At 35.5% G+C, this 21405-nt stretch overlaps 1 long non-coding RNA gene across 3 annotated transcripts in view; it reads right to left on the bottom strand.

Annotated features, from left to right (window-relative positions):
* Positions 1-3455: 3455 nt before the first annotated feature.
* LOC144616178 (uncharacterized) overlaps positions 3456-21405 on the bottom strand; it is a 94062-nt gene continuing 76112 nt past the window's right edge. For all 3 annotated transcript variants that reach the window (XR_013555270.2, XR_013555271.2, XR_013555269.2), the window contains 2 exons: positions 11714-11872; positions 3456-4816 (listed from right to left, as the gene is read on the bottom strand). This is a non-coding gene — a long non-coding RNA (uncharacterized LOC144616178). The remainder of the gene's footprint in view (positions 4817-11713; positions 11873-21405) is intronic.

Here is a 21405-nt window from a genome sequence, read left to right as displayed (position 1 = left end):
CCCTGAAACCCATGTGCCTGTCCAGGCCAGCACGTCAGCAGAGCGGAAGAGGGCAGGGCCTATTTCCACACCTTGGCTGGAAGAGCCTGGGCCATCTTGCAGTGCATAGTAGGGAACTCCTGCGGATGGGAGAAAGCAAAGGCATGTTAGAATGAGGGGAGTGATATCCCCACCTCGTCCTGGTCAGAAGTATGGGCACGTTACCGCCGCTAGATTTGTGCCTTCTCTCTAAAACGGATTAGTGCCACCCAAGCTGCCCCTAACCTGACACAGCCTTCGGATCCGGCTAAAATCCCCTCCTCCGTGCAAGAGCAGTGAGTGGGCCGCACTTTCTTCCTGGGCCCATTGAGCCAGCCGCCCCCTCCCCCAACGGCCGAGGTGCTTTCCACCGAGTCCCTGAGCAGTTCTCTTTGGAGGAGTTGGGAAACTGAGGCCTGGAGAGGGGAGCGCGCCTGTGGACCTCACCCAGCGAGGGGAGGATTTCCAGGGCGGGTTCCGGAGAAGCTGCGGAGACTGACCTGCGGCGGTGGGGGGAGGGTCCACAGGTGCGCGCCCCCTGGGAGCTCGGGCCGGCCGCCCGCAGAGGCCATAGACTGAGCACCCCGGAATCCCGGCGCAGACCCTCCGAGATTCTCCCCAACCATCCAAAACGCCAAAACGTGAGTTAAAGTTGAGCGCACACTCCCACAACACGAGCCCATCACGCGCACGCGGAGACTCCACGCTCCCACTCGCAGCAGAGAAAAGGAACCCAGGGCGCGGGCAGAGGGGCACAAAGTTAGTAACACACGTGCAAGCCCGCTCCCATGCACACCCTCACCCCCGCAAATGCAGCTTCGGGAACGCAGGACAAGCCACGTGCGCCACACTCATAATCACCTGCTCAGCCGCGCAGAGACCCTAGCAGTCGCTCTCACACTACTCACAGGCGTGCTCCGCCCCCCTCCCTGGTGCCTCAGCCCTGTCATCCCTCCCGGAAATAGGGCTCGGGACACCCAAACTCTCCTTTCCCCTTGGGGACACCCTGTGCCATTCCGAAGTTCCCCAGAGTGAATGTCAGTGGGATGCCAGCCTTGGATCTATAATACCAAAATGTTTGATGTGGATGAATGATGTCAACGTAAAATAGTTATAAGGCACGTGCAGCTCTTGCCATGTCATTTGAATATTAAAACTGAAAAATGATTTTCTAGACTGCTGCCAGCCTTAGAGTAATGTAATCCACTATTATCCTTCAGCTGTCACTCATTATGGGATTTTAATTTAATTTTAATATTATGTTTTATAGACTTTTATTGTTCTCTGCTTACTTAGTGGATCCAGCAATTATTCATAATAAGAAAACCGTGGGCTTAAAAATAACATTGAATAACGTTTAGTTAATGAATGCTCCAAGGTTTGCTATATGTTATTCTCGGAGCTGGGATACAGGATCTGGATTAGGGAAGAATTCACAATACTTCAGAAATAATGTTAAAGTTAGTGAAGCATGCTCAGATTATGATTAACTTGCCAACACCTGGCTGAAATGATGTACAACACAAGTTCATACAAGGGTGAGGAAGCATAAATTATAATTTGTTGGGCATTTTTCCTTTTGAGCAAAATGAAATTTTAACCTAGTGAATGCCTGAAATAGGATTTAGAAACCAGTGTGCTTCATACCTCTAACCTACATACACCTTCTAGTGGTGTGTGTGTGTGTGTGTGTATGTGCATGCACAGGTACACGCATGCATGCATGCAAACATAATATGGTATTAAAAGCTGAACCTGGAGTGAGTGAGACAGAATAGAACAGAATTATAGATGCTCTCTTTTCCCTATACACAATAAAACAAACAAAACATATTGAAATAAAAATTTATTATATGTATACATAGCAACATCAAGTAAACAAGACAAAAATAAATGAACTGGCTATGGGGAAGAATGTAGCTATTAAGGAAAGAAACAAAAAACTCTTTCTTGGTCAGGTCTGCCTGGTCAGGACCTCCTGCAGACAAACAGCACTGAGATAAGCAGGTGAATGGAATTAATCTTAAGAATTGTTACCCATGCCTTCCCATCTCAAAGTGGATTGGGATGGAGATGTGTGAGTTATAAGTACACTGTCGTGGAAAAAGTGGGGTAAAAACTTTGAGCCTGGACAGTGCTGCATACTAAGGGTACAAGAGAAGGTACCAGAATGAATGGCTTCTGAGCATGTCACTTTTCAGGAATGTGAAGGACTGAGAAAGTGAGCAGAAACTCAAGAGACTAAAACAAACCCTGATGGAATGGAATAAGCCCTGTATATATATATATATGTATATATATATATATATATATATATATACACACACACACACATACAGATATATAGAGAGAGATATAAATATATAGATACCTATGTGTATATATATATATATTTGTGTGTGTGTATGTATATACATATATACATATACATACATATATGTATATATGTATATACATACATACATATATGTATATACATACATATATACATATACATACATATATATATATATACATACATATATGTATGTATATATGTATACATGCATATATATGATAGCTTCTAAACCAGTACAGAAAGGCTGGCAGGGTTATAGCATTGTCTAACTTCAGGAATTAGGCAGTTCTCTATAATATAATCTGTACGTCCCCACCCTGGAATTTTTGAAAGCTATACTCAACCAAAAATAGGTTTTTCCTTCCTGCAATGGAAGAAAATATTCTACAGCTCAGATTGAAGAAAATCGACTAGAAAATAACACTCAGCCCTAATGCTTTCATTCTAGGAAAGATGAATTACTTTCATTTAATGATTCTTAAATATCTTTTAAAGTATGCTCTTACCTTAAAATGTATCTGTCTATTTATTCTCCATCCATACATTCATGCATGCATGCATATATAGCCAGCCTCCTCTATGTATAGAGAACTGTCTTAATGATGTTCACCAAATGGTGACAATAGATTTAACCCAGAGGTATATTTGAGTTATCTATTGCTTTTTTCTGTGGCTTTTTGAAATTCTATAATTCAATCATTACTATAAGAAATAGAACAAAAGAGAAAGAGAGAGAGAGAGAGCTGCATCTCCTAAGTGCTATTGAGAAAAAATTCTTAAAAATAATTTTTAAGTTTGCATTTCCAAACTTTAATTTTTTTTAATGTTTGTTTATTTATTTATTTATTTATTTATTTAGAGAGAGCATGATTGGGGGGGGGGGGTGCAGAGAGAAAGAGAGACATGGAATCTGAAGCAGCCTCCAGGCTCTGAGCTGTCAGCACAGAGCCTGATGTGGGGCTGAAACTCAAGAGCCTTTAGTTAGATCATGACCTGAGCGGAAGCGGGAGGCTTAACCAACTGAGCCACCCAAGTACCCCTCCAAACTTGTTAAACGACTGAAAGAGAAACTAGAATCTTTATTTCTTTGTATACCAGCTTTATTGAGATATAATTGAGATATAACAGAATATTTATTTCTAGCAATAAATATAGTCGCAACAAAAAATGTAAGAGTTTAAAAAAAGGGATAGGGAAATATACTTTGCTAAACTACTTTTAACATCTATAACCTTTGTATTTGTTATTTGTTGTTTTGTCTCTCTCTTTTTTTTTTTAATTTGAATTTTCTCATCTGTTCTTAGTGAAGCTTCATTTCTGATACCAATGCAGAAATGAAGGATATGTGATAAGACAGATATGTTGGCTGCACCCTGGCTGGTTGTAAGATTCCGTGTGTGCATATGTGTATGTACTTGTGAGTGAGTAAGTGTGCTAGCATGTGTGCATGTTGGGTGAAGAAGGGAGGGGCAGAGAAGACAAAACAAATCAAGACATTGTCTAAAGGGGTTTTGAAAACAATGGAGATTTGCATTTATAAATCACCATCTTTCAATACAATTATAGGTCACAAGAAGGAAACCACCCACAACACATGAATTAACACTTGATTTAATTAGGCTATTTGTTATCTTTATCTGTCATTTTGCACTTTCATCCATAGACCTAACAGTTGACAATAATGCTAATGTTATTCAGTTTCATAAGATCTTATTATTCCTATCTTTTTGCTATGACAAATTGTGTAGAAATTTGTTTACAGCACCATTTACAAATTTCCTTTTGTCTTTAAAACTCGGCTCTAAATGAAAGTAAAGTTGGATTTTACTAACATTCCATTTCAGTAAATATTCATTTACTAATATTTAATTCCAGCTCATATTTCCATTTCAATGCATATGGCTCTGCAAAATGCCTGCAGCCCATCCTGAAAACAAATATCCAGAATCTTCAGTTCTTTCAATAATCACCTTTAAATAAAGGACACCAACTTTAGCCACTAGATCAGCCCATATCATTAAAGTTAAGTCATTAAATTCTAAACCAATGTGTGAATTCTAATGATGTGTTATCGTCATGTACTGGGAAAAATTACCGTTTACATTTTAACGTTTGGAAAACAATTTTCTTAAAATTTCCTAATTGTCGGTCAAAGGACTTTAGTAAATGAAATAAAGTTGAAATAATACTGAATAAGCTTAAGAGTTTTTTTGTGCTTTTAAATTCTATTTTAAAAAAAAAGGTGACTCAAAGTATTGTTGAAGACTTCAACTGGGCAACAACTACTTAACTATTATTGTGTGGGCTGACTTTATACTTTCATATATTCCATTAAATGTATATATCAAGATATTAATCCATGCTGCTTTGGTAGATCCAAATCCTATGCTCTCTGAAGAAAAAACAGTGACGTTTCCTGGGGTCTTAAATGCTGGTTGTAGTCAGTATTTTTCTTCAAATCTGTAGTGAGAAAAAATGCAATTAATTGTTAGTTGTCACTTTTGATGAACTCAACCATCAAGAACTTTTCAATAAGCAGTAAAAGTTGCCAGAAATCGTTTTGTAAAATTCTTTTGATGATTTACATTCCCTGAGACAATGTACTATAAGTCATCAGGCTGCTGAAATATTGTCAGTGCCACAGAATATGATTATATCAAGAAATAGAACTTTAGTTCTGGAAGGAAAACAAAGCTTATCTTCCGATCACATTATAGGTGTGAATTTAAATCAAATAATTTTGTCAAATTATGCAGTTAGTGATAGAAGACCTCTAGGTCAATCATATTTTTTTCACACTGTTGCCTCTAAAATTTAATTTTTTCAAATCTTGAAATTCGAATAAGAACACAAATTAAACATCTAAACCTCCACTTTCTTTGTTTCAGACTACATATGGATCACAGAAAACACATACACATGCACACTCACACATACCCCACAGCAGAACAAGGTTAGAACTTCTAACTCATTCCATTATTTTGTTTTTAAGAAATAATTATGGTTTCAAACCAAAGGACAGATTGAAGAGTAAAATAAACAGACCATATAAAAGGCATAATAAATCAGTTACAAATCAAAAAAGCACATCATTTAAGGATTTGTTTCCATGGTCCGTGTAAATGAATCATATATGTTGATGGTTTACTTCCAAATGCTGCTACTAAATGTAAATTAAGAATAGAGGGCACACACAGACATTAGGTTTAATATTGAAAATAAATGTTTTTCTAGATTTGAAAAAAAAATAGAGGGCACATAAAATACATAACACATAAAATATGTTCTATTAGAAAAGAGATTTCTTATTTACCTTGGAAAATGGTATTCGGCAATCTCAATTTACATTCCTTGCCAACTGTTTTGTGTCCACTGTTCACACAATTGTGAAGGGATCTGTTGAGTATTCATTATTTTGCATTATGTTTGTAGATAGCCTATATATGTACTTGTGTTACACATTCTTCATAAATTAAGAAACGTATTCTGAAAACAATAATTGCTGTACCACTCACAGAATTAGTTGATTTTGTTTTGTTGTTACTGAAGCCCAGGTGCTTTGACATACTTTACCATTAGTTTTTATCCTATCATAGTAGTGATGAGAAGAGAAATAAAATTTATATTAAAATAATGTGAACTTGATAGCAGCAATGACAATTTCAGGGATTTTTCTGAAAGAATCATCATGTCTTTCCATAAAATTGAGATTATTTTTATTATTGTCATTTAAGAAGAAACACTTATTTCATACTTTGTGTGATAAAACTTATAATTAAGGGGCCCCTCAGTGGCTCAGGCAGTTAAGCATTGGACTCTTGATTTCAGTTCAGGTCATGATGTCATACTTCATGAGATTGAGCTCTGCCTGGGGCTCTGTACTGACAGCATGGAGGCTACTTAGGATTCTCTCTCTCTCTCTCTCTCTCTCTCTCTCTCTCTGTCTCTCTCTCTCTGTCCCTCTCCTGCTTGTACTCTCTCTCTCTCTCTCTCTCTCAAAAATAAATAAACTTTTTTTTTAAAGTCCTTGTAATTTAAAAAAAAAAAACTGTTTTTTTCATCAAGGTTGTTAGGCTCTACCTCCAAATAACTGGAGGCAAGCATTCCTTCTTCCCTGTCATAAGAACTACTTTGATGGAAATAGGTGAGAAATATTGTAATATGATACCATAGTCCGAGTAGTTTTAGGATTTACAATAAAATTTATTCCAACATTGAACACCAGAGAAAACCTTGCATAGTTTGGGCATATCAAAAGTAGAGATTAGGAGAACTTTCAAGGGAAATGGCAACATTTCTCCTCATCTGTACATTTGTGTGAAATGGACATGGCATAAAATTAGGATAAAACTGCATCTGTGCTGTACACTGGGAAAACCTGTTAGACATACCATACTGATACAGTACTGAAAAAATATACAAGTAAGATATTTTTCTTCCGAAGAGCTAGACCATAAACATAAGGGAAAGATGAAAAGCCCTGATGCCCAATAACTGAGAGAGGGGAAGGAGGCTGAGTGAGGATTTTGGTTACAGTTGAGTGAGTCTACCCTACAGCTGGAAAATCCTGCCACGAAGAAACGCACATGTCACTCGGCCATGAAACCCGTGTGAGTGGCCATGCAAGACAGAAGGAAGATACTCTTTTTGCAGAAAGGTGAAACTTTTTGTTGTGACTGCCTATAATCTGCCATGGTCCATACTTTCTTTTGGCTGCTCAGGAATAGCAACCATGACTCATCGCAAATGCCAAGCACAACGTGGGGATAAGTGCCTGGGACACACTTTAGCTCAAGGGAAGTGCACTATGACTGACTAGCAAAGTCTGCCATTGGAATAATGGTGGGAAATCATAGCAAGTGATCCATACGTTCTATAACTTTGATGTAAAACAGTGTATTTCTAACCTGATTATTTCAATTACTTCCCCCCGCTGCCTTCTTTTTTCTCTTAATCTTTTCTCATCGCCAAACTTTGTAGCATACTTTGTTTTTCCTTTTAGGGTTTTGTCTTTCTTTGTAATGATTTCTTATGTCCACTAACTTGTATTGAGCTGTGGATTACTTAAGTAATATTTATTTTAGTTGGCACTCAAGAGGGTGAGACCATTTGAGAATTTAGATCTTCTATTTTAGGAAAATTGTCAGCAATTTTCAATTTGAATCTTGCCTCTCCTCCATTCCCCCTATTCTTCCTTTTCTTCTTCTTTTTTTCTGGAAGCATTGTTCCATTTTTTGGAGGTTCCCATTCCATCCTTCATGACTCTCAACTGCTGTTTCACATTCCTTTTTGTCTGTGCTGGACGAGCCATTTCCTTCTGTCCGTCTTCCACTGCTGCAATCTTTTACTCTACCATGGACTTATGCCAATCTAAAGGAAACGCTGAAAATGTTTATTTCAATAGCAATATATTTCTGTTTAAACCACTTTTAACAATATCTTTAATTTGATACATTGCCGCTGAGAAAAAGGTTCTGCCTCTTAATTCTCCTCCAATAATACGCTAAAATAACTACCTACCCATGATGGAGCAGTTACATTCACACACACAGACACTCAGTGTGAGTAATCTGAACAAACAGTCTATTTTAAGCAGATAAATTATATTTATGTAACATTTCCAGAATTCAAGTTATCACATCTTTAATATTGGGAAGTTATCATTACTGGCATCAGATCGTCCTCTTCTCTGTCCTGCTGGTTAGGCTGTGTTTAAGAGCAGCAGAACCTTAAGGAGATTCATTCTTTCTGATCACTTATCCATATACAATGCCTGCTTTTGATTTTCTTTCTCTCTCTCTCTCTCTCTTTTTATTCTATTTTCCTTTTCCATGACAACTTATACAAAATAAAAAGCAGAATTCGCTTAAAGTCAAAAATTAGGGTGTGTGTGTGTGTGTGTGCGCGTGCGCGTATGCTTGTGTGTGCGCGTATGCTTGTGTATCCATGTATTTAGGGAAAATAAAAGTTGAATATATTCAGATGATGATATGGGTATAGGCGAGGTCCACAGGTGTTATTTGGCCAGGACACCAAGTTTGTCTAATACAATGGACTGACTTTTTTTTTTTTAATTTTTAATAAGATAAATCGGCCACTTTTAAAAACTAAGAGTGTTCAAATTTAAAAATGTGTATTCCTTGAAAAACTGGAATTCTCAAAAACTGGATATCTTGGGCCTATTTTTCTATTAAACATAAATGTCAGCATACTAAGTATCAAATTTAGATGAATATCATTATTTTTAGTTCTTATCACAGTGTCTGCTTTATTTACTCACATAAGTACCTGCCACCTGTGGCATTGGAGTTTCCTCTTCACAGGAATTCCCTGGGCTGGGCCCTTCTCCTCTCTCTGAACTGTCTCCCTAAATTGTTTCATCTATTCCCATGATTTTCCATTTCCATCCAAATTAAAACCAGCATCTTCACCCACCTGATGTTTTAGTTAAGATAGGCTAATTTATCTAACTATACCCAAAGGTCAGTGGCTGGACACAACAAAGATTTATTTCTTGCTAATGCAAAATAGGTAACTCTGTCAGCCAACTGCTCTATGCCACAAATTACTGATTCAGTATGCTTCTGTCTTGTGGCTCCATCATCTTAGTGATTGGCTTTTGGGGTGGCTGATTTTTATATGTCCACTTGATTAGGTTAAGGGAGGTCTAGACAGCTGGTAAAACATTTCTTTCTGAGCGTGTCTGTGAGGGTGTTTCTGGAAGAGAGTAGCATTTGAATTGGTAGACCGGGTAAAGAAGATATCCTTTACCATTGTGGGTAAGCGTCATCCAGTCTTTTAAGGGAGGGCCTGAATAGAACAAAAAGGCAGAAAAAGTGCAAATTTGCTGTCTACTTTTGTTAGGACACCCATCTTCTCCTGCCCTTGGACATCAGAGTTCCTGGATTTCAGGCCTTCCAGACTCAGGGAGGAACTTCCATCATTGGCCCCTGCCCCGGTCCTCACATCTTCAGATTTGGACTAGAACTACAACCTAGCTTTCCTGTTTCTCCAGTATGAAGATGGCACATTGTGGGATTTCTCAGCCTCCACAATTATGTGAGCCAATCCCTCATAATAAATATCTTTCTATATACCCTCTATCTTTTTGGAGAACCCTGATTACAGTAAGCTTCCTCAATCACTATAGAAAAAAAAAATCCCTAGAGGATCTCAAATCAGAAATTAAATGTATCTAACCTGGTAGAGATATATGCACCTGAGTATTGTCCAGAAATAGTCCCATGCAAGTCCCATTTCTTTTATTTTGTATTTTTCTTTTATTTTGCACAGATATTGGTGGGAAAAAATGATGCTACACTTCTGGAAACTTGCAGCACCTTCTTTCTGGTCTCCCTTTAGCCTCCCTTCCATCTTCTACAATCTATTCTCTTCACAGGAACCAGAATGGTGCTTGCAAAATCAAAATTTGATTTCTTAATCCTCAACTTAAGAATTCTTCAATGGCTTCTCATTGCTTTTCAGGTAAATTTCAGTGCCTAAAAATGGGTTATAAACCCTTCATGATCCGTCTCACTTTATAACACTCTTCCCATTGAATGCTGTTTCCCAGCTACTCTAGACTTCCTTTAGTTCCTGAACCATTGGAAGTTTATTCCTACCTGACAACTGCTGTTGTTCACTGGTATATTTTCGACCTAATGTCACCCTTCACTGAGTATATTAGAAATTTTATTTAATTACTTTCTTTTTGCTTTTTAAAATGTTTCAATGAACTTTATTAAGTTCAGATTAAAAATTCTAAACATTTTAAGTGTCCTCATTTCTTCATTTTAATTACTTTTAGAAAGGGCTCTAAAATTTAAATGGCTATCTGTAGGATACATTGCTATAAAATTCACTCACTCATTCATTTATCATGTCAGGCAGTGATAGTTACTGCACACCCATTATGTACCCCTGTGAAAAATGGGAACTACCATTGAAATAATAAAAAGGTTTGCTCATATAAGAAGTAGAAAAAAACGTTTATTGTGTTTGTAATTGCTTTTTTAAAAATGTTGTGAGTCAAAATATTTATTCAAATACTTGGTGGCCATTTGCCATCAACTTTTTACTTTTCATTAATTATTGAAGTAAAATAAGGACTGAGAATTAACTGTTGTATTTATCAAAGTGGAGGTTACTTATGTTCTTAATTACAGTGATTTTGGAAAAATATTTTCATAAAAATCTTATGAAAGTTATCCAAAAAATAAAACATAAAAAAAAGAAAGAGAATTGTAGAAAATAGAGACTTCTATTGCAAGGTCTTTTGCTCTAAAGAGAAACAAGGAAATAGGATAACATACGGAGAAAAGTAGAGTTAACTATCTATCTGCACACATACATAGAATATATGTATATATATAAATATCATATATATATAAGTATATATAATACATATCTTATTACCAAAGCGTGTTTTTTAAGATGACTTACTACATGAAGTGAACTTGAAATACGTACTAATAAGTGCAAGTCATATGTATTTGGACATATTTGAGTTGCAACCTGCTTTCACCCTGTTAGATTAAGCTGATTAGACAGATGAGAAAGACAGAAGTACATAAAGGGAATGAAAATAAATGTTAAGTTTGAGCCATTGTTTCTACGGTGGCTCTGAAGTACATGGGTTTAAATAGTTTCTCTGGAATACATTTCCTAACTAATTGAAATACAACCCACACAGCTGATTTAATAAGATAACGATAGATATGCTACACGGATGTATTGGGGTTCAACCAGAGAAACAGAGATACAGACTGAGAGATTAGTGCAAGGAATTAGCTTGCACAATTGTGAGGACTGTCTAGGAAATCCCAATCTCTATAGGCCAGGCCAGCAAGAAGAGCAGACTGAAACTGTCAGGCAACTGAAGCTGATACCCGCCTGCTGAATTTCTTCTTCATCGGAGAAGCCTCAGCTCTGCTTTTAAAGGCTTTCAGCTAATTGAATCAGGCTCACCCAGATTATTTGGATATATCCCTATTTAAAGTACACTGGTTACAGACTTTAATTTTGTATACAAAACACCTTCACAACAATATCATAGATTAGTTTTTAATTCAATAACAGGGGACTGTAGCCTAGCCAAGTTGACACATCAAAAGATCATCACAACAGATCACATTATTTTGTACCTAATTTATACTATGCTTTCTATGTAGGAAAATCCTTTTGAGAAACCAAATCAATATCAGAAGGTTATTTTAAGCATTAACACAGCGTTAGAGTTTGTTCAAAAAAATCATGGGGATTTTGTCGGAAAGAACGAGTACTTATGATTATTCAGAAGAGACTCTTAAACTCTGCTGAAATCCCACTGACAAGGGTCTTTTCCTTTCTTGTTCTTACTGGTAGTAATGTGGTTTATCTTCTTCCTCTTCTTACCCCTCATATCCTCGTCCTCCTTGTCCTTTTCTTTTTTCTTTACCTTCTGCTTTTCCTCTTCCTCCTTCTCTTTTTCAGTTTAATGAGTGAAGCATGAACTTTCTGCTATATGTTCTTTTGTACCTATTAACATAAATTAAAAAATACATGCTTAAAATAAGGTCCTTACAAAGTGTACTTCCTTGGTAATGACTTGAGTCAGACCTTGATGTTCTTAATGATCACTTGGAAGATGCCCCAATTCTATTACTAACCTATTTATTACAGTGGATTCCTCTACAGGTGGCTAAACCAATCCATTTCCCCCCAGAACCTGGGCATACATTCATACCTTGGAAAACTGTATTGAATATATAAGTATTTTATTAAATAAATAATTATCTTAGCACATTTTCATCCAAGATACTTTTGAAAGCAGAAAACTGTAAGAGGATTTTTGCAAGAAGCATTCAACTATTCATTACAAAATAGATCTTTCTAGTTACTCACCAGACCTCCCTACAGAAACATTGGTTGGTAAGAATAATATTTGGAATTAAAACTCTTTAACACTTACAATGATCCAGGTACTTTGGTAAGGGCTATACATTCATCATCTCATGGAATCTTAGTCTCATGTTATCAATAAGTAATTTCAAGTCAATTCGCAAAATTCCAACGCCTACATGTAGTCCAGCAACAGAAATCTTAATAGGGCAATACTGAGTTTAGTAAAGTTTCAGAGACTGAAATGTATGTTCTATTATTTTTCCCTTTTGTGTAGATAGACACTAAGGCATGGATAAGGTTAAAAAAAACCCCATACTTCCCAAGTTTGATATATGCAGAATATGTTCAAATTGGACTGTATTCTAAATCTATCAAACAGCAGACTCAAAACCTCTACATTACCCAGAACTAATTCCAACTAAAGGTAAGATATATTTAATTGGCTCCTGTCCCACAAATCATGGTTCCAGTACCAAGATGATTTTGCTGCTAATTCATCCTAGTAACCAAGTCCTGATAACTTGACTTGTCTATTGTGGATTCCATTTGAACTACACTTCTTACACTGAAAAAAAATTTTTTTAATGTTTATTCTTTTATTTTGAGAGAGAGAGAGAGAGAGAGAAAGCTGGGGAGAGGCAGAGAGAGAGAGAGAAAGAGAATTCCAAGAAGGCTTCTCGCTGCCAGTGCAGAGCCTGATGCAGAGCTTGAACTCATGAAATGTGAGTTTGTGACCTGAGCTGAAATCAAGAGTTGGAAGTTTAACCAACTGAGCCACACAGGTGCCCCTACATTTCTTATACTTTAATTCAACTTGTTTCAGCATACTGAGTCTGTTTTACTTGATCTCAATTAAGCCTAAAGTATCCCCATTAAATGAATGTATATATGAATAAAATTTATGTAATTTGAAACAGCATAGGAAATGTGAGCTGTTTTAGATTTGTAGCAACAACAGAAACTTTATTTTAGCAGAGAAATAAGAAATGAGGATGAATATTATTGCTATTAGTTTCTATATCATAAATAGTGTATTTGTCCTTTCATCTTTAGTTTTAATGTATTTTAAAACCATATGTAAGTGGCGAAATGTTGGTATTAACTGGTAGAAAATATAATCAGAGCTGGTTTAAAAAAACCTTTAAAGAAAAATCTGGTTTATTAATTCTAAATATGTCAAGTGATTCAAATTTTCCATGGCTAGGGGGAAAAGTGTACCATAAAGTTGTAGGAAATTAAGTTAATATAAAATTCTGTTTTTTGTAATGCCAAAGTTGTTATGCTTTGAATAAATATTTCAACAAGAGATCAGCACTTATCACTGGAATGGTCCAATGGAGTCAAACAAATACTCCACAGCTGAACCAGTTCTAGTGCTTGACATGGGAGAAGATATGACCAATAAAAAACAATCTTCAGATGATACAGGAACAAATAAGTTAGTAATAAGGAATTTTAAGTAAAATCACAGCAATCCCAATAGACGCATGTTACCCAGGATTAACGCATCTTCACAGGACAACTCAAGTTTCAGAAACTGGACACCCCATAAAAGGATAGTAAAGTACAAGTGAAGACTTCCATACTATGGAGAATAAATCATAAAAAGAAGGTATAGTGGTTCGGGTTGAGGACAGCAGTTCACCAGAAAAAAATTAAATAGAAAATTTAATAAGAATGAAAGCCCGTGGAGATAACTTCACTTCCTAAGTCATTATTTGAGAAATAATACAGAGGACTGGACCAGCGACAAAACCATTTGTGGAGCCTAAAGATTGTGTGTTGCATGGCTGAAGCTAGAAGTCTTGAGTCTACAGGAGATAACATCGCCCCAGCTATGGTAAAAATTATAAATTAAAAGTTTGGTCTAGATAAAGCTTAATCAATACAACTTGTAGAGAAGTTGATAAAAGTATTTATTCAAAATGATGGAAAAAGACTATAACTTCTTCAGTTATGTGTCTCATGCTCATTATTCAAATTGTTAAAAATCTTTGAGCCTTGAGATACTATCTGAAAAGAGAAACTTTTAGAAACTTCTAAAATGGAAAATGTTTTTCAATGAAATAAAGACTCTCATCCAAGTCATTATATATATATATGTATACATATATATATAATACACACACACACACACACACACACATATATATATATATATATATATATATATATATATAATACACACACCTTGAATATTACAAGGTCCTTACTGTAAAAGAATTCATAGTCTAGCAGAGAAAGTAGTCTAACAGAATAACTTTAAGGCTCAGAGAATTCTTTTATAAATGTAAAATTTGCAGAAAGAAATGCAGCTGTCTTTCATATTATTAATTCAAATTCTCTATATATTTGGCAGTAGTAAATGACAGCTCACAACCAAATCCAGCCCTCCATCTGTTTTTGTAAATAAAGTTTTATTGGAACACAGCCATGCTCAATCATTTACCATTCTGTTTATGACTCTTCTTATGCTTCAGTGACAAAGTTTAGTAGTTGTAACAAAGATCAAATGTCCCTCAAAGCCTAAAATATTTACTATTTTACCCTTTACAGAAAAAGTTTGCCAACCTATGGGGTAGATTAAAACTATAAATAATAATTAAAAGGTGAAACATGAATATTTAGCACTCTTCTCACTATTTTTTAATAAAGACCCTCATTACCTGTGGGAAACAGGCAAAATGGTCTTAGGGAATTTTATAAGTGATCAGGGTGATTATATTTAGTTTTGATTTTAAATCTGCATAAGCCCTTATAAGTTATTTGTAATATAATACAGAAAACTTAGTTTTCTACAAGTAGAATGAAAGATTATTAGTTCCATATATTGTTCCTCTGTTAAAAGTAGATCTTATTAGGTAACAATTTCATAGCAACTTTATTTGTTAATTTGAAGACTTTCTTTATATCTAACAGTTATGTAGAAAAATTAGTAGCAAAATGAAACAAGTAATTACTAATTGTCTAAATTAACCATCTTCAACAAGGTGATAGTACATATGTTGTATCTTTTTGTTTTTCCTGTAGAGTGGCCTGGCTATGCTGAATCCCCTACAATAGCTTTCCTGGGGAAAACAAGACAAGCCTGTCCAAGATACGATACATGCAGGCTACTGTGCATGTGTTTTTATCTGGAGTTGTTTCACCTGATGGGGCTTTTTCCATCTGTCTCTCCCCCTACCCTCATGACAAGAGTACAAATTCCTCTCTAATTAGCTTATTGTTTTGCATTCCCCTGGGCTCTCCCTGTATACTTCTGCTTGTGTTGACACCATACTATCTCCTTTTAAAGCCCTACATATTAAAACTTTCTTCCTTCTTCTCTTTGAATTTCAAAATCAAGTTATGAAGTAACCACTTTATTTCATGTACCACAATAGGTAACAAGCCTTTGCAATCTTTTTTTTTTCACGTAATTTTAAACATGATTGTGATTAACATAGTAAATGTTGCTTATACTGTTACAGCCTGAAGACTCATTTTTAAGTATTTACCATAATACTAACTTAAATATGGTTTATTTTGGTATGATGTGGGGACATCTATTTTTTCTTCTTTTTGGGGGCTGATTAGCATAAAAGAGACAGGAAATTTATCTTAGAGATATTCATTATGGACTAGGTTTTATTCATGTGAACTAACGCTCTTAAATTGTGTGTCTTACTCAAGGGTCAGTATGAAAGGCTTTATGTTAAATTTCAAAAGCACTTTTCAGATCCTTGAGGTTGATTGAATCATAGATATATAAGGAAACTCAGTTCATAAAACATCACTGAACTGTTAAGTTAAATCTATAAGGATTGAAATGCTAACCACATCTGTGTTAAGTAGATCTGTCCATGATAACCGAATGCAATTCTAGCTGGCATTTAAGATAATTCAAGGTGTTTCAATGCCACAGAAGTAACTTAAAATATACAATTCAAATGTCTAATTAGTAAAATATAAATAGATCTGTCCATGATAACCAAATGCAATTCTAGCTGGCATTTGAGATAATTCAAGGTGTTTCAATGCCACAGAAGTAACTTAAAATGTATATTTCAAATGTCTAATTAGTAAAATATAACATAATATCATTATAAATTATCTAATTATTTATTTTGTATAGTTCTATAAAATAAGTACTCTGTTTTGAAACACAAGTTTTGAAAGATAGACAGGGCAACTATTCAGAGAAGTGAAAACATTTTCCCAGAGAAATGGAATTAGCATCAGAACCTGCTGACTCTTAACACAGGGCTTTTTTTCATATATCAAACTTCTATTAAAATCTGGCATGACACAACAGTAATTTATAAATAATATCATATAACAAATATATTATAATGCAATATAATGTAATTTAATAATAGTATGTGATGACAAATTAATTGAAGAATATTTCTGCAGCTGGAAGAGAAAAGCTTTCTACCACTCAGAAAGTAGGAATGCTGAGGATGTAACATCATGAAACTCTTAAATCTCTCCCTGGGAGTCCAGGGAGTTGGTGAACATCTCTGCCTCTATGAAAGGAGGGGACAATGATATCTGGATAGTTGGGGGCAGCTTGTGCATAATTTTTATAGCTACTAAGAGAAAAAGAAAGAATTGCTTGCTTTTTTCAGGTAGAAAAACGACTTTCTATGATAGCTCATAGGTAGTTGACAAATATTTCTGTTGCTTTTATCTATCTGACATTCCCAAGCCAGGATATAGCCAATACTCTTACAAGTAACTGAGCCTGAAAAAGACTACATTCGTTCTAAGTAAATTGGATTGACAAGCCATAGTTGTCTGAAGCTATATCAATAGGCTTATGCCTAACATATTTGGTAAAGCATAACTCAGGGACCACTAATATTATTTAGAATGCTAGATATGTTTGGTATTAACAAAACAATCTCAGAAAGTGGCCTTTGTTGTTACAACTTTATGTCCATTGTTTGCTAATTTTAATATCAATACCAGTGAAAGTTAAAAAAAGGAGTGTTCCAGCAATGCTAACCTCATATTAAAAGAGACTGAATGAAATTTATTCAATAGAACAATCAAATGTATACAAAAATTCCCAAGCCATAGGTTTATGAATAAAAAAGAGGATATTAGTTCAATATATCAAAACATGTGACATATATAGGCATCTAAATAAATTGAAGATATATTTTACATGCTACATATTATAGATTGGATAAGAGATAGGAGTGTGTAATATTTTTCTCAAGATGATGATAAATGAGGGAAGATTATTCTTGGAATTTGTCTATACCATCCAAACAAGAACATCATCTTCTTGATTGATATATTGAATTTTTTACAATGAATAATGATTGATGTCTACCAATTTATCATTCCACAGGAAATATGTTTAGTAGCCTCAAACAATACAATAAAGCACCATAAATATGTTCTATATCCCCACATAGTGAAGATGAAAATAGCAATAGTTTGAGAAGAAATGTTAAATAAACATTATGAAATCTATGCAGGTTCCATCCAATATACCACTGAGAAAATAGAGTATTTTGAGTTCAAAACTAAAAAAAAGTACATATAAGAGCAACAAATTTTGGTTTGTAGATTTTTGGCATGTAGATTTCAAATATCGACTAAATGCATTTTTAAAAAATAATTCCAATTGGAAGTAAGGAATATTGGCAAATCATGTTGCAAATTTGTAAGATACCAAAAAATAAATATGTTTAAAATCTTATAGTAACATGTCCATAGATCAATAATTCCCAAGCTTAGTGTAGTAGAGACATACACAAGGAAGTTTGTTCAATTTCTGGGTCTATTATCCAGAGCTAGTGATTCACTAAATCCATGATGAAGCTTAGCAACAAGAACCTGTAGTTATTTTGGTGCAAGAGATACACAGGCGAACTTTGGGGGGAGAGAAATGCTACCATTGGAAATATATCTTCATGGACAATATTTGAGTAAGTAAAAATAAAATTAGGCTTTCCTTCTATTATTTGAGATAAATGGGAATAGAATCTTTGTTGGATCCCTTTAAACAAAATAGGCTGAACTTAGTAGGACCCTCATTATACTTTAAGGACCAAGTCGCTATGATTACCTTAAAGGATAAGAAGAAAAGTTACACAGAGAAGTAATGCAGAGGAAAATAGTCATCTGTGCTTCCTTCTCACAAAGAAACAAATCAGAATATATATGAATAGAGGAATAAGAAAAATAAATGAAATAAAATAAAATAAAATAAAATAAAATAAAATAAAATAAAATAAAAACAACAAAAAGCCAAAAAAAGAAAGACTCATATAATTAAAACCAGAAGCCAACCAATGATGAGGAGAACAATTGTATGTACTTGACCAGTGCACTTGTGCACCAATTTCAAAACCCTGGCTTCCTGAAGCAGATCATGTACTACCCTTAAAGCCAGCTCCAGCACCCAGACTGGGTGGCTCTGTCTTTTAGGCATCCGACTTCTGCTCAGGTCATGATCACCGTTCATGGGTTTGAGCCCCTTGTGGGGCTCTGTGCTGACAGCTCAGAGTCTGGAGCCTGCTTAGGATTCTGTGTCTCCCTCTCTCTCTGCCCCTCCCCCACTCACGCTCTGTCTCTCCTACTCTCAAAAATAATAAACATTAAAAAAAAAATTTTAAAGCCAGTTCTAAGTGAACCAGAGTAGCAAGTTACAACTCCTCTGATGCAATTTCAAAGAGAAAGTTTCAAAAGTGTAAAAAATTAAGAATAAGCCTTTCTACCTCAGCTTCACAGTAGAATCTTTTTTTGTTTGTTTATTTCTTTTTGAGAGAGAGAGAGGAGACAGAGAGAGAGAGGAAGGGACATAGAGTATCAGATCTTTAGGGCATATCTTACATGTGTCAGGCATGATAACAGACACTAGGAATGCACTGCCAAAAGAAAACAAACAATCAAAAAAAGGTTAGAGAGGGAGGGAGCCAAAACATAAGAGACTCTTAAAAACTGAGAACAAACTGAGGGTTGATGGGGGGTGGCAAGGAGGGGTGGGTGGGTGAGGGGTATCTAGGAGGGCATGTGTTGGGATGAGGACTGGGTGTTGTATGGAAACCAATTTGACAATAAATTTCATATTAAAAAAAGAAAAGAAAACAAACAAATAAATAACCATCCCTCCCTTGAAGAAGCTTACTAGGAGGGATGGGGGAGCAGAGGGGACACATAGGATTGCAAATTTATAAAATCAGGTAGTGATAATTGCTATAAAAGAAATATAAGGCAGGTGAGAGGATAGATTAGTGATTGGTGATTTGAGTAACATCCACCTGAAATGCCATTATGAGAAAGGGACAGTTGAACAGGGTTTAAATTAAGTAAATTCTCTCTAGGCAGAGAAAACAGAACACAAAAGGCTAAGGAGCAGAATATGTGAATGGAAGAGGGAATGACGCAGTCAAGGGCCAGATCATAAAGGAACTCTTAGGCCACTGCAGAGAATTTGGGGTTTGATGTTTGTGAGATAAGGAGAACTGAAATCCGTGTAAGAAGTCAAGAGCTAATAACCAAATAAGATCAAATCAGCACTGCTTTATAATACATGATTAAATGAGGAGAGATGGAGACTTTTAGTGGGAAAACAGAAAAAAAAAGTGCAATGTTTAAGAAATTGGTCTCTGGGTCCATCTTCCCTGGATTCATATTTAGAATTCATCATTCACTAGCTGTGACATTTGAGTAAGTTATTTAAATTTTATTTAAATTTCCTCTACCTCAGTGACCTCGGATAATAATAGCTTATTGTGAAGAATAAGTAACTCAAAGGATCTAGTGCTGTACTTTGTATATGTTAAGCATTCAATTAGTGTTATTTTTTTTTTCACTGTTGGCCTTACTTATTAACTTACTAAAAGTTTTTGTACAAAATGGTATTCTTAAATAACACCTTCTTCATAATTCCAAGGTGATCAGATATAAAGCTATAGCTAATATTATCTATCAGGTTTGACTCTGGTTTGTAGCTTTATTCTCATCTATAAAAATTTTATTTTTAAAATCTATAAGATAGGGCCCTCTCAGCTTCTGCATCCAGTGTAGAATTATAAGGAGTTCAGAAACAGCAGACAGTTCTCTCAACATGAACACAATATCTGATACACGAATGTTCATAGCAGCACTATTCCCATAGCCAGAGTTTGAAACAACCCAATTGTCCATCAACAGAATAAATTAACAAAATGTGGTGTAGCCAAATATGAAATATTCAGCCATAAAGAAAAAATGATGTATTGATACATACTACAATATGGATGAAACCTGAAAACATTATGTTAAGTGAAAGAAGCCAGACATAAAATGCCATATATTCCATAATTCCATGTAATGAAATATTTAGAAGAGTTAAATCCATACAGACAGAAAGCAGATAGATTGGCGGTTCCCAGGGGCTGGGAAAGAGAAGAATGGAAGCGACTGCTTAATGGGTATGGGGCTTCCTTTTGGGATGATAAAATGATCTGAAAGCACAAGAAATGGTTGCACACTATTCTGAATGTGCTAAATGCCACTGAATTACACACTTAAAGTGGTTAATTTTATGTATATTTCACCTCATAAAAAAATCTTAGACTATACACCAGAAAAGTCCATTTTAACATGTTACTTTAAAAAATAACATTCAAATTAAAATTATATATATATACATCAGAAAGTATGATATCATGTATTGGTAACTCCATGCAGAAATCCCTGGACATAAGCAATAAGAAACTGTGCCTTGACATGCAATAGCAACTCAAAATGCTCAGGGTCATGCACATAATTTTGGTAGGTGTGAATTTGAGACAACATTTTAGATACTAAAGGACTTAGCAGGAGGTCATGTCAGGGAGCCAGATATTAAAATATTGGGGAAATGGTCAACTTGAAATAATGTTTGGGAGGACATAGCAGAAACCAGAAGTGTGGTAGATAATGAAAGTAGAGAATACTCTGGGGTGCCTGGGTGGTTCAGTTGGTTAAGTGTGCAGCTTTGGCTCAGGTTATTATCTCACAGCCATGAGTCTGAGCCCCTTGTCAGGCTCTGTACTGGCAGTTCAGAGCCTGGGGCCTGCTTCAGATTCTGTGTCTCCCTCTCTCTCTGCCACTCCCCACCTCCCCGCCTCAAAAATAAATAAACATTACAAAAAAAAAATTAGAGAATACTCTTATGTTATGGACTGAACATTTGTGACCCT

This window comes from Panthera onca, chromosome B1, assembly GCF_046562875.1.
Source record: "Panthera onca isolate mPanOnc1 chromosome B1, mPanOnc1 haplotype 2, whole genome shotgun sequence".
NCBI lineage: Eukaryota > Metazoa > Chordata > Mammalia > Carnivora > Felidae > Panthera > Panthera onca.
This window is presented reverse-complemented; position numbering and strand designations above follow the sequence as displayed.